Source organism: Thalassophryne amazonica, chromosome 15, assembly GCF_902500255.1.
Source record: "Thalassophryne amazonica chromosome 15, fThaAma1.1, whole genome shotgun sequence".
In the NCBI taxonomy this organism is placed as follows: Eukaryota; Metazoa; Chordata; class Actinopteri; order Batrachoidiformes; family Batrachoididae; genus Thalassophryne; species Thalassophryne amazonica.
The window spans coordinates 73,721,747-73,735,767 of NC_047117.1; the positions used below are offsets into that span (position 1 = coordinate 73,721,747).

Below are 14,021 nucleotides of genomic sequence, written 5' to 3' on the forward strand. Positions count from 1 at the left end.
CAATCCGGATCAGATCTGGATCAAACTTTGTCAGGCGAAAATGAGTGCCAGTCTGCACCTCACTTTCAAATATGAGAGTGATTGGGGCATGTTTGATTAAGATATAATGTAAAATATACATTAAATGGGGTTTTCAATGTTGAATTTAAATGACCACAAAATCTGTAATCCGGATCAGATCCAGATCAACCTTTGTTAGTCAACAAAGGATACCATCCTGCATAATGCACTCAAATACAAAAGAAATTCAATCCTTTTTGACAGTTAGGAATTTTTGAAAATTTATTCAGTATTAAAGATAGGGATTTTTCCAGTTTTCTAAGCTTTTTCCTGACTTTGACCTTTGACCTTGAAAATTGAATCAGTTCTTGCCTATCAGGATATTAATGCTCTGTAAAAATTTCAGAACGATATATGAATAATTACAGGCTGTTTACAAACAGACAGACGGGGTGAAAACATAACCTCGGCCCAACTTCATTGTTGGCGGTAATAAGAACGTTTTGCAACGGAGCTCTTTAAATTCTACCCTTCTGCCAAACTTGTGCCATATTCATGCTGACAGTTCAAGGTGAAGATGTCTGAGCAGTTATTGCTGAAGGTTGTGATTATTCGTCAAGACAGTGATGACGAAATCATAAATTTGTTTTGTCATCGTGACCTCGGGTTCTATGGACAAGCCTGTGCACCTCGGTAATAAGCATGTGGCGCACCGTGAGGTCTGAGCTAAGTGCACACAGATATTCCTTCAGTGGAATGCTGCTGTGGCAGTGGTGATTCAGGTGGCAGTTTGACTGGTCAGGACCACAGGAGGATAGCATTTCCTATCCGGAATGATAGGGGAGGGAGCGAGGGAGGGAGGGAGTGAGGAAGGCAGGGAGGTGTGCCGGGGTTTTGGATAGTCTGGTTTGGTGAGTTTCAGGAGAGGGCGGTGTGTATGTGTGTGTGTGTGTGTGTGTGTGTGTGTATACACCACACACAGACCAAACGACGGAGAAAAGTTCTGACACAAAGCAAAACGGACATACAGACAGACCACCTGCCCTTGACTTTCTGCAGAAGGCCGTGAGCGTGAGTTTCATCTGTTTAGATGACAGGTGGTGAGGCCGCGGTGGCGGCGGCAGCAGCATCGTGGACTCCTGTGCTTGTGAGGAGAATTGTTTTCTCTGATGGGTTCATTAGTGCTTGGCGTGTGTGATCAGAACTTTTCTTGTCCTCCCTCTTGTGTCTCTCCCCCTCCTCAGTTCTGTGGAATGTGGGGCTTATGCCAGTGAGAGTCAGGTACAGACTCACTAATTACCACTGCCCTCCGTCCCTCCCTCTCTCTCTCTCTCTCTCTCTCTCTCTCTCTCTCTCTCTCTCTCTCTCTCTCTCTCTCTCTCTCTCTCTCTCTCACTTTCCCTCCCTCTCTAGCGTTTTTCCTTCAGCCCTGGGACCTTCTGTCCTCCCTCTCTCCTCTCTCCTCCACTTGGAGACCTTGTGCGTTCTCCTTCTGTCTCCTTGTGTTGCGTCTACAAGCGTTGCCGTGACTGGAGCAGAGGAGAGGCAAAGCTAGAGGAATTGAGACAGGCAAAAAAAAAGGAGAACAGAAACTCTGACTTGTCCTCTCTTACGCAGAATTGTGTTGGATGAGTCTGAAGTCCTGTCTTGTCTTTGTTGGGACCTGTCACTGAGGACAGGAGGCTACTATTGCACAAAGGAGGCGAGGGAGAAGATGAGAAGAAAGTGACGAGTTGGACTGTTGCTCTGAACGGTGGCAGAAGATCCTCGAGCGTCAAACCCCCCGTCCTGTCCCGTCATCCTACAGGTTGGCTGGAAACTTGTCTCTTTTTTTTTCTTTCCCTTCAGCCAGATTTTCATTCAGATCACACACATACACGCACACACACCATTTAAATGTTCTGCTCTACTGCTGGCTGAGGTGCATGGTGTGTTTTGTCACCTGGAGGGTTAAGAGCACGCAGACACACACACAGACACACACAGTGGGTATCTGACAGGACATTTCTTCAGCTGGACCAGTGTTTGCACTGACCCAGCTGACTGCTCTAACCTTCACCACAAGGTTATGGGACAGGGACTCTGCTTATTTGTGTAGTGATGTGTGATCACTTGTAGTCTTGTCTAGTTGGTGTGTGTGTGTATGTGTGTGTGTGTGTGTGTGTGTGGTGTGTGTGTGTGTGTGTGTGTGTGTGTGTGTGTGTGTGTGTGTGTGTGTGTGTGTGCGTGTGTGTGTGTGTGTGCGTGTGTGCGGTTGAAGAACTGGTTGAGCAGGGCGCCAGTTAGCCTTGGGTGTCCTGTTGTTGTACAAACGAGATTGAGGTGTGTGTGTGTGTGTGTGTGTGTGTGTGTGTGTGTGTGTGTGTGTGTGTGTGTGTGTGTGTGTGTGTGTGTGTGTGTACAGTGTGCATGCGGGCTTGTGTGTGTGCATGAACCAGCATGTACATTTGAGTGCGATGGTGTGATGCACACGCTGCAGATTTTCCACCACAACTGTTGCGTGACACCCGGTACAGTAAAAACACTACAGACTTCAGCCTAACTGATCTATTACAATTAAAGTGAACATTTTAAAAAGGAATAACCAGATATCTGTTATTCTGTTCTTCGTTTGCAGCAGGAAAACACACTGAGTTACTTGTTACATTACAGGAAGAATATAAAAATGTACACGCAAAGACAGAAAATGTTTATTGAGACATTTCCATTTCTTGATAACTAATGACATACACAATTTAAACAATATTACATTTTTGTAATTTACATTTGCCTTCGACATGTATATATGTATACGTACGTATATACACTCACAGAAATATTTAACCCTAACTTTTAAGATTTATGTAATTTTATTACATGACAAATTCCCATTTACTTTTTTAGATAATTTTAATACAAACCTACCAAATAAACCTTACATGATGCATATTCATTACTGTAATAAATCCTATTTATTTGAAATGCATAATCCTCAGCTTTATGTATTTAGTATTAATAAAATATAATTACTCTAAATCAATAATAATGACAGTATTTATTTAAAATACATAAAGTATATTGTTTGAATTGCATAATAATTATGTTACCTATACAAGATAAATGGCATAGGTAACTCTTCAGGTTACCTATGCCATAATTCATAATTCTTCAGGTTTTTACTACTGTGGTGCAGCACTTTGGCACTGCCTCTGCTCTTCTTTTCTTTACCTGTGGTGGCAGCATCACATAGAGCAGCAGAAAATTCACCATAGAGGATGCCCAGAAGAAGGAGGCAGTTATTTTTAGCCTGTTAGCATAGCATGCATGAATTCCTGTGTGCTGAAATTTAGTTGTTTTTGTTATTGTTTGTTTGTTTGTTTTTATTTTTTATTTGAACTCCTCTGTTTTCTTCTTTATTTCTTCTTTATATCCATGTTGATCCCCTTGGCAAGATTACAGTTTGCGTACCACACACACACACACACACACACACACACACACACCACACACACACACACACACACACACACACACACACACACACACACACACACACACACACACACACACACACACACACACACACACACACACACACACCACCCCAAACATTAATAGACAACAGCCACATGATAGACCTTAAAAGTTTAATTGTTGATCAAACACACCAACACACAAACACACACTGAAATAGCATAAAATAACACAAATAACAGTGAAAATAAATGAATGAAATACCATAAATAAAACCAGAGTTCCTCTTCAGATTTTGTGTAAATATTTAGAAGGTCCTGGCAGTTCCCACAATATGAATAATAAAAAGGTGTTATGTTCAAACAATACAAAACAGTGCAATAGAAATGGAATACAAAACTTGCAGTGCAGGTTTAACTCAAAGTCAGTCCCAGTGACAGCAAATATTTTTTCCTTTTCTTTTTCCAACCACATAAATGGAAATGGTGCAATAGTCAGTGAATACTTTGTACTTTAAAATACATTGGTAACAAGTATTTGGTAACAATGGGCCTTGTAAACAATGGACCTTATAGAAGCAGAATGTGCAAACAAGACAACATAAAATTATTATAATGTAGCACTAAAATCATATCCAAATACTGTCTACATTAGGGCCCGGTCCCTCTGGCGTTTAGGAGGATTTGCGTATGAATTGCACACAAAAATGGTTCATATTCGCTTAACAGCCGCAATATGCGTGAAACATGCTTGTATGAGTCAGCTGACACCTGCACATGTCCGCAATTATCCGCAGAGGCACATTTTTCCGTTTCCAGGATTTTTGAGCTGCACAAAATTTTGGCTGCGGATGACATCCACCTTACATGCTCTATACATACTCAGTACATACACAAACATACTCAATCTATGCGCTGTATATTTGCCGTCATCCACCGATATCCACAACTGACAGGGATTTGCAGCTTGGCAGCGGACTGGGACAGTGTGTAAAACGGATATTTTGCGTGCCCATCATGTCCACATCACGAACTAAAATAACTTGTAGCGACTGCATACAGATTGGTCACGAATAAAGAGTTTTTATTACATCTGCTTTGCATCTGATTTGCTGCAGATGCAAATCAGATGTGCTGTGTTCACAGCTAGATGCCGTTCTTTGTTCTACCAGCTGCCACACGCTCTGCGCTACACGCTGTGTATATAAAATAATTATTTTGTGGCAGTTTAATCATTTTATTCTGCAAATTGGCTGTTGAAAATGGCTCTAATCACCTCCTGAATCACAGAGGAAGCTGCAGCTGAGCTGTTCGCGCATTCACAAGCTGCAGAAAGCATTTTGAGCCATCTAAAAAGGTAATTATTTGACTTGTTTACATTGTCAAGGCTTGATAAAACAGTTGCGTGTTTTCTCCTTGTCTGCAGCTGTTACAGTATTTATTCCTATGTTTATAACAGATTTACCTTCTTGTTATAATGTTCAGACGAGCTGCGCTCTGATGGGATCCGCTGACGTCACCACTCGCCCTGTTCACTGCTTGTTTACGCCAGTCAACTTGTTCAAGTCCAGCAAATGCTCCAGAGCCTGTATTGTTGGTGTGAATAGAGATGCCAAAAGGCCTGAGTGCGCTTCTTTTATGACTGCAATGCAGATGCCGTGCACGCGCAACACATGCGTGATGCATTCATAATACACCCTTAATACTGCCATGATAATCGCAATGCGTCGGATCCGTTTCCTCACTACATGCGTTATACAACCGTGATTGTTCATCATATATTCGCTATATATTATTAATATATCTGTAATTCATACTGGGACATTTGTCATTTTTGGCCATTTTTGTTGCGGACGACAACGAACGCCCGTACTTTGTATACTCAATTCATGCACAATTAATCCTCTCCCCAGTGGGACTGGGCCCTTAACTGTCCACCTGTCTGCTTTGTAACAACAGCACATGGACCCATCATGGTGTTGTTCAGCTCCGCTATGAATAGTGAGGTCACGTGCAATCTCTCTATTTGAGTAAGATTTCTCCTCTATATCTATCTTTAATTTATACAGTCATTTTTAAAATAATACACAGTACAATTTAGTGTATGAAGCTCCTGTGTTTTAGGCAAAATTACTTTATTCTTAAATATTACAAATAATAAGCCAATGATAATAAGAATAATAATAGTATATTATTAAGTAATATATTTTTCTAGAGTATTAGAATGTGGTTATTATTATTATTATTATTACTACTGTTGTAATTTGCAAAAAAGTCTTTAAACTGGCTACAAAAGTGGACCTCTGAGTGGTTTAGGGGGCCTTTACCACCCCTCACCCCTGTGGGTCCACCATGTTCCAGAGGCCTGCAGAGTGTGTGTGCAGCTGCAGAGAAAGGTTTCACTGTCTGTTCTTGTCGACACCGTGCTCTCAAACAGCGAGACAGATTATCTTAAATAGATATTGCGTATTTAAAGTGATGATGGGTGAATGTGGGTGAATGTGTTAACTTTTTCCACGCCTGTCATTAAATTCCAAGTACAACAAAACAACTACGACTACAGCAGAAACAGCTCCTTTCCAACCCATTCACAAGAAAAGAATTGGACAAAATACTTTCCATTTGAAGAGGCTGAAGAGTAAGAATTGATTCACAAAGGCTGTTTGCGAATATATTATTGTGCATTTCAGGTGAAAAGAAACCTCGAATTTACTGAAGCACCTAAAAGACAGATCCAGATCTGTTTGAAAACCAGTGAGTTTTAATTCATGTTTACAATGTGTTATTCCATTAGCCGTGTCGGCTAACATAAAGTAAATACAGTTTGTAGTACCATCTTGACCGTTCTGTGTCCTGTAAACAAACTATATATTGACATCTGCTGGTCAAATAAATTATAGCACAATTATATTGCTGCTTCAGCTTTTATGTGATAAAAGTGACTTTGTAGTTGTTGTGTGGGCCGCTGAAGAGGAGGTACTGCTGGCCAACCACCACCAGAGGGCGCCCTGTCTGGAGTGCGGCCTCCAGACATCGGAGGGCGCTGCCGCCTCACAGGAGCAGCCAGGGTGACAGCTGTCACCCATCACCTGAGACAGCTGATATCAATCACCAGGGAGGTATATCAGCAGGACGGCATCTCCACCTCATTGCCGAGATATCGCTCTACCAAGGAGGTAACGAACTCAGCCAGTTGTATTATTCTGAGAATTAATACTGTGTTGCTTGTGCTTAGGTCAGCTGAAGACCGTATTGGACGAAGTAGGATAAGTACTCACATTCCAATCCTACAGTACTATTTTGAGTAGAGGTGGAGGTGGTGTTTCCACCCCGTGTGTTGCTGGGTGCGGCCGCACCCACACCTGACTGTTTCTGTTCCTTGCCAGCAGTACCGCATCCGACGAGCGGAGGCAGTGGCCACCTGGGAGTTCGGGACTTGGCGGCTCCAGTATTCCCGGGGTTCGGTGGCAGAGGAAATCGGGTGGTTCCGGTTCGACTCGGACAGACGTCTCCTATCGTCGAGCCTGCCCACACGACACCATTGGAATTCGGCTTACCGCTATAATTGTAATCTGTTGTGTTTGTTGTGCGTGTTCACAACAGTAAAGCTTTGTGATTTGACTTCCTCCATTGTCCGTTCAATAGCGCCCCCTGTTGTGGGTCCGTGTACCTACACTTTCACAACAGGATATCTCGGCCAGCGTCAACCGGCTGTTGAACGGCCAATGGAAGAACAGGACGCGCAGGCGTCCACAGGAGGGGTAATCGGTGAGTTGCAGCGGATCCTCACCGCTTTCACGACTCGGTTAGATTTGATTACCGAGCAGAACGTCCTCCTGAACCGCAGGGTGGAGGCTCTCGCCGCACAGGTGGAAGCGCGCCCTCTGGGCGCCGCTGCGGCTCTCCCTCCTGTAGATCCTGTGCGTAACATTGACGTTCCACTGGTCGTTCAACGACCCCTCCCTCCTTCCCCGGAAGCATACATAAGCCCCCCCGAGCCGTACGGAGGCTGTGTGGAGACATGCGCGGATTTCCTTATGCAGTGTTTGCTCGTCTTCGCACAGCGTCCTGTTATGTACGTGACCGATGCTAGCAGGGTAGCTTATGTCATAAATCTGCTTCGCGGTGAGGCACGCGCTTGGGCTACAGCGCTCTGGGAGCAGAACTCACGGCTCCTTCAGACATATGATGGGTTTGTGAGGGAGTTCAGAACTGTGTTCGATCACCCTAATAGAGGAGAAACCGCTTCAACAGTGCTACTGTCAATGAGACAGGGGCGTCGGAGCGCAGCGGCCTATGCAGTCGACTTCCGCATCGCGGCTGCGAGGTCCGGCTGGAATAGCACTGCCCTCCGCGCCGCCTTTGTAAATGGACTGTCTTTGGTTCTTAAGGAGCACCTGGTGGCTAAGGACGAACCGCGGGATTTAGATGGGCTTATCGATCTGGTCATACGGTTAGACAATCGGTTAGAAGAACGTCGTCGGGAACGAGACGAAGGGCGTGGCCGGGCACGCGCCGTCCCTCTCCCTTCCGGTTCCGACTGCGTCCCGCCTTCCCCACGCTCCACGGTTCCGGCGCTCCGTGTGGCTACAGCTCCCCCTGCTGACGAAGCTATGGACATGAGCAGGGCAACATTTAGGGCACCAGATACACAGAGGAGGCAGGTCCACGGAGTATGTTTTAATTGTGGCTCGACAGAGCACCAAGTGAGAAACTGCCCCGAGCGGTTAAACACCAACGCCCGCCCCTAGAGACTGGGCTAAGGGTGGGCCGAGACATTCACGTGGGACACACCCACATTGCCACACGACTCCCAGTTACGATCCTCTATGAGGAATCAACCCTGAAAGCCCCAGCACTGGTGGACACGGGCTCTGAAGGGAATCTGTTGGACAGCAGATGGGCCAGGGAGATAGGGCTCCCTCTGGTGGCGCTTACCTCGCCTGTACAGGTGCGAGCACTAGATGGCTCCCTACTCCCTCCAATCACTCATAAGACACCACCTGTAACTCTGGTGGTGTCCGGAAATCACCGGGAGGAGATCGAGTTTTTTGTGACTCCTGCTACCTCCCGTGCGATTTTGGGGTTTCCCTGGATGTTGAAACACAATCCCCGGATCGATTGGCCGTCCGGGGTAGTGATTCAGTGGAGCGAGACCTGCCATCGGGTATGTTTAGGTTCCTCGGTTCCTCTCGGCTCCCAGGCTAAGGAGGAGGTCAGAGTCCCGCCCAATCTGGGGATGGTGCCGGTGGAGTACCATGACCTTGTCGACGTGTTCAGCAAGGATCTGGCGCTCACCCTTCCCCCCCACCGTCCTTATGATTGTGCCATTGATTTGGTTCCGGGCAGTGAGTTCCCGTCCAGCAGGCTGTACAACCTCTCACGGCCTGAGTGCGAATCAATGTAGACCTACATCCGGGACTCGTTAGCCGCCGGGTTGATCCGGAATTCCACCTCCCCGATGGGTGCGGGTTTCTTTTTTGTGGGTAAAAAAGACGGCGGACTTCGTCCATGCATTGATTATAGGGGACTGAACGACATTACGGTTCGCAACCGATACCCGTTGCCCCTATTAGATTCGGTGTTCACGCCCCTGCATGGAGCTAAGATGTTCACCAAGCTTGATCTTAGGAATGCGTATCACCTGGTTCGGATCCGGAAGGGAGATGAGTGGAAGACGGCATTTAACACCCCCTTGGGTCACTTTGAGTACCTGGTCATGCCGTTCGGTCTCACAAACGCTCCCGCGACTTTTCAAGCGTTGGTTAATGATGTCTTGTGGGATTTCCTGCACCGGTTCGTCTTCGTATACCTAGACGATATACTCATCTTTTCTCCGGACCCTGAGACCCATGTGAAGCATGTCCGTCAGGTCCTGCAGCGGTTGTTGGAGAACCGCCTGTTTGTGAAGGGCGAGAAGTGTGAGTTCCACCGCACTTCTTTGTCCTTCCTGGGGTTCATTATCTCCTCCAACTCCGTCGCTCCTGATCCGGCCAAGGTTGCGGCGGTGAGAGACTGGCCCCAACCCACAAGCCGTAGGAAACTGCAACAGTTCCTTGGCTTTGCTAATTTCTACAGGAGGTTCATTAAGGGCTACAGTCAGGTAGTTAGCCCCCTGACAGCCCTGACCTCACCAAAAGTCCCCTTCACCTGGTCGGATCGTTGCGATGCCGCGTTCAAGGAGTTGAAACGGCGCTTCTCGTCTGCACCCGTTCTGGTGCAGCCCGATCCTAGTCGCCAGTTAGTGGTTGAAGTGGACGCCTCGGACTCAGGGATAGGAGCCGTGCTATCCCAGAGCGGGAAGACCGATAAGGTCCTTCACCCGTGTGCCTATTTTTCCCGCAGGTTGACCCCGGCCGAACGGAACTATGACGTCGGCAATCGAGAACTCCTTGCGGTGAAAGAGGCCCTTGAGGAGTGGAGACATCTGTTGGAGGGAACGTCCGTGCCATTCACGGTTTTCACTGACCACCGGAACCTGGAGTATATCAGGACCACCAAGCGGCTGAATCCCAGGCAAGCCCGCTGGTCACTGTTCTTCGGCCGTTTTGACTTCCGGATCACCTACCGTCCTGGGACCAAAAACCAAAGATCGGATGCTTTGTCCCGGGTACATGAAGACGAAGTCAGAACGGAGTCGTCGGATCCCCCGGATCCCATCATCCCAGAGTCCACTATCGTGGCCACCCTCACCTGGGACGTGGAGAAGACCGTCCGGGAGGCCCTGGCACGAAACCCGGACCCCGGAACCGGGCCGAAGAACAGACTTTACGTCCCACCAGAGGCAAGGGCTGCGGTCCTGGACTTCTGTCACGGTTCCAAGCTCTCCTGTCATCCTGGTGTGCGAAGAACCGTGGCAGTCGTCCGGCAGCATTTCTGGTGGGCGTCCCTGGAGACCGACGTCCGGGATTATATCCAGGCCTGTACCACCTGCGCCAGGGGCAAAGCCGACCACCGCAAGGCCTCGGGTTTGCTACAGCCGCTGCCTGTACCTCATCGCCCCTGGTCCCACATCGGCCTGGATTTTGTCACGGGCCTCCCGCCGTCCCAGGGAAACACCGTCATCCTCACGATAGTGGACCGATTCTCCAAGGCGGCCCACTTCGTGGCCCTCCCGAAGCTCCCAACGGCCCAGGAGACAGCGGACCTCCTGGTCCACCACGTCGTCCGGCTGCATGGGATACCATCAGACATTGTCTCCGATCGCGGTCCCCAGTTCTCCTCGCACGTCTGGAGGAGCTTCTGCCGGGAACTGGGGGCCACGGTCAGTCTCTCATCCGGGTATCACCCCCAGACCAACGGGCAAGCAGAACGGGCCAATCAGGAGATGGAGCAGACGCTACGTTGTGTGACAGCCGCGCACCCGGCGGCCTGGAGTACTCATCTAGCCTGGATCGAGTACGCCCACAACAGTCAAGTGTCATCAGCCACCGGCCTCTCCCCTTTTGAGGTGTGTTTGGGTTATCAACCCCCATTGTTTCCGGTGGTTGAGGGAGAGGTCGGTGTGCCCTCGGTCCAGGCCCACCTGCGGAAGTGCCGTCGGGTGTGGCGTGCCGCCCGTTCTGCTTTGTTGAAGGCCCGGAGGAGGGCGAAGACCCATGCAGACCGGCGGCGGACCCCGGCTCCTACGTATCGTCCTGGGCAGGAGGTGTGGTTGTCCACCAAAGACATTCCGCTGCAAGTGGCCTCCCCTAAACTACAGGACCGGTACATAGGACCGTTTAAGATCCTCCAGATCATCAATCCCGCCGCAGTGAGGCTTAAGCTCCCGGCCTCACTGCAGATTCATCCAGTATTCCATGTCTCAAGAATCAAACCGCATCACACCTCACCCCTCTGCGCTCCGGGTCCGGCACCACCTCCTGCCCGGATCATCGACGGCGAGCCGGCTTGGACTGTGCGCCGGCTACTGGATGTCCGACGGATGGGCCGGGGTTTTCAATATCTGGTGGACTGGGAGGGGTACGGTCCCGAAGAACGCTCCTGGGTGAAGAGGAGCTTCATCCTGGACCCGGCCCTCCTGGCCGACTTCTACCACCGCCACCCGGACAAGCCTGGTCGGGCGCCAGGAGGCGCCCGTTGAGGGGGGGGGGTCCTGTTGTGTGGGCCGCTGAAGAGGAGGTACTGCTGGCCCACCACCACCAGAGGGCGCCCTGTCTGGAGTGCGGGCTCCAGACATCGGAGGGTGCTGCCGCCTCACAGGAGCAGCCAGGGTGACAGCTGTCACCCATCACCTGAGACAGCTGATATCAATCACCAGGGAGGTATATCAGCAGGACGGCATCTCCACCTCATTGCCGAGATATCGCTCTACCAAGGAGGTAACGAACTCAGCCAGTTGTATTATTCTGAGAATAATACTGGTGTTGCTTGTGCTTAGGTCAGCTGAAGACCGTATTGGACGAAGTAGGATAAGTACTCACATTCCAATCCTACAGTACTATTTGAGTAGAGGTGGAGGTGGTGTTTCCACCCCGTGTGTTGCTGGGTGCGGCCGCACCCACACCTGACTGTTTCTGTTCCTTGCCAGCAGTACCGGATCCGACGAGCGGAGGCAGTGGCCACCTGGGAGTTCGGGACTTGGCGGCTCCAGTGTTCCCAGGGTTCGGTGGCAGAGGAAATCGGGTGGTTCCGGTTCGACTCGGACAGACGTCTCCTATCGTCGAGCCTGCCCACACGACACCATTGGAATTCGGCTTACCGCTATAATTGTAATCTGTTGTGTTTGTTGTGCGTGTTCACAACAGTAAAGCTTTGTGATTTGACTTCCTCCATTGTCCGTTCATTAGCGCCCCCTGTTGTGGGTCCGTGTACCTACACTTTCACAACAGTAGTTAGAGGAGATGGATAGCTGTTGCCTTAAACTTCATTTGAAAAAATGAGGCATCTTTCTACTCAGTTGTACTTTTTAATTGTTTGGGTCTGTATTGAAAATGTTACACAGTGAAGACTACAAAATTTGCACCCTCACTAGAACATCAAAGCATTACTCAAAAATAGCAAATTGCACTAAATTGAAAAGGCGGCAGGGTGACGCTGAGGGTTTGATGGTGATATTGCATTACATATGAAGGCCAGTTGGCCACACTGTGTCACCTGTGCCGATACTCTGTCTGTGTGTGAATATACTGTAAATACTTCCACAGGTTTAAGGCGTGTGCCAAGGTACTTGTCAGACATGATGAAAGGATGAGTCAGTTTTGATTTTTGTTTCTCAGAAACAAAAGATAATAACCATTAATTACCCCCAACAACTGGCAGTGATGTCATTGCCTCTGTCGATTTTATTAATTGACTTTAAAGTAAGATATTTCAGAATGTAGACTGCTAAAGGATTATTAACTGAGCAAGCAAGGTTAACAATTCCTTCATTATATGGCTATTGTATATACACTCAACAAAAATATAAACGCAACACTTTTGGTTTTGCTCCCATTTTGTATGAGATGAACTCAAAGAGCTAAAACTTTTTCCACATACACAATATCACCATTTCCCTCAAATATTGTTCACAAACCAGTCTAAATCTGTGATAGTGAGCACTTCTCCTTTGCTGAGATAATCCATCCCACCTCACAGGTGTGCCATATCAAGATGCTGATTAGACACCATGATTAGTGCACAGGTGTGCCTTAGACTGCCCACAATAAAAGGCCACTCTGAAAGGTGCAGTTTTATCACACAGCACAATGCCACAGATGTCGCAAGATTTGAGGGAGCGTGCAATTGGCATGCTGACAGCAGGAATGTCAACCAGAGCTGTTGCTCGTGTATTGAATGTTCATTTCTCTACCATAAGCCGTCTCCAAAGGCGTTTCAGAGAATTTGGCAGTACATCCAACCAGCCTTACAACCGCAGACCACGTGTAACCACACCAGCCCAGGACCTCCACATCCAGCATGTTCACCTCCAAGATCGTCTGAGACCAGCCACTCGGACAGCTGCTGAAACAATCGGTTTGCATAACCAAAGAATTTCTGCACAAACTGTCAGAAACCGTCTCAGGGAAGCTCATGTGCATGCTCGTCGTCCTCATCGGGGTCTCGACCTGACTCCAGTTCGTCGTCGTAACCGACGAGTGGGCATATGCTCACATTCACTGGCGTTTGGCACGTTGGAGAGGTGTTCTCTTCACGGATGAATCCCGGTTCACACTGTTCAGGGCAGATGGCAGACAGCGTGTGTAGCGTCGTGTGGGTGAGCGGTTTTCTGATGTCAATGTTGTGGATCGAGTGGCCCATGGTGGCGGTGGGGTTATGGTATGGGCAGGCGTCTGTTATGGATGAAGAACACAGGTGCATTTTATTGATGGCATTTTGAATGCACAGAGATACCGTGATGAGATCCTGAGGCCCATTGTTGTGCCATACATCCAAGAACATCACCTCATGTTGCAACAGGATAATGCACGGCCCCATGTTGCAAGGATCTGTACACAATTCTTGGAAGCTGAAAATGTCCCAGTTCTTGCATGGCCGGCATACTCACCGGACATGTCACCCATTGAGCATGTTTGGGATGCTCTGGACCGGCGTATATGACAGCGTGTACCAGTTCCTACCAATATC

General features: G+C 48.4%; 1 protein-coding gene across 9 annotated transcripts in view; it reads left to right on the forward strand.

Moving 5' to 3' along the window:
• Positions 1 to 14,021, forward strand: part of LOC117527063 (RNA-binding protein 47-like) — an 85,049-nt gene that overhangs the window by 5,978 nt on the left and 65,050 nt on the right. For 2 of the 9 annotated variants that reach the window (XM_034189239.1, XM_034189240.1), the window contains exon 1: positions 1,420 to 1,807. The exons of 1 other annotated variant lie outside the window; for it this stretch is intronic. The gene's annotated coding sequence lies outside the window, so the exon portion shown is untranslated. Of the gene's footprint in view, positions 1 to 1,128; positions 1,148 to 1,419; positions 1,808 to 14,021 lie in introns of those variants that run through there. 6 more of the 9 variants (XM_034189235.1, XM_034189236.1, XM_034189229.1 and 3 more) reach the window with 5 other exon arrangements.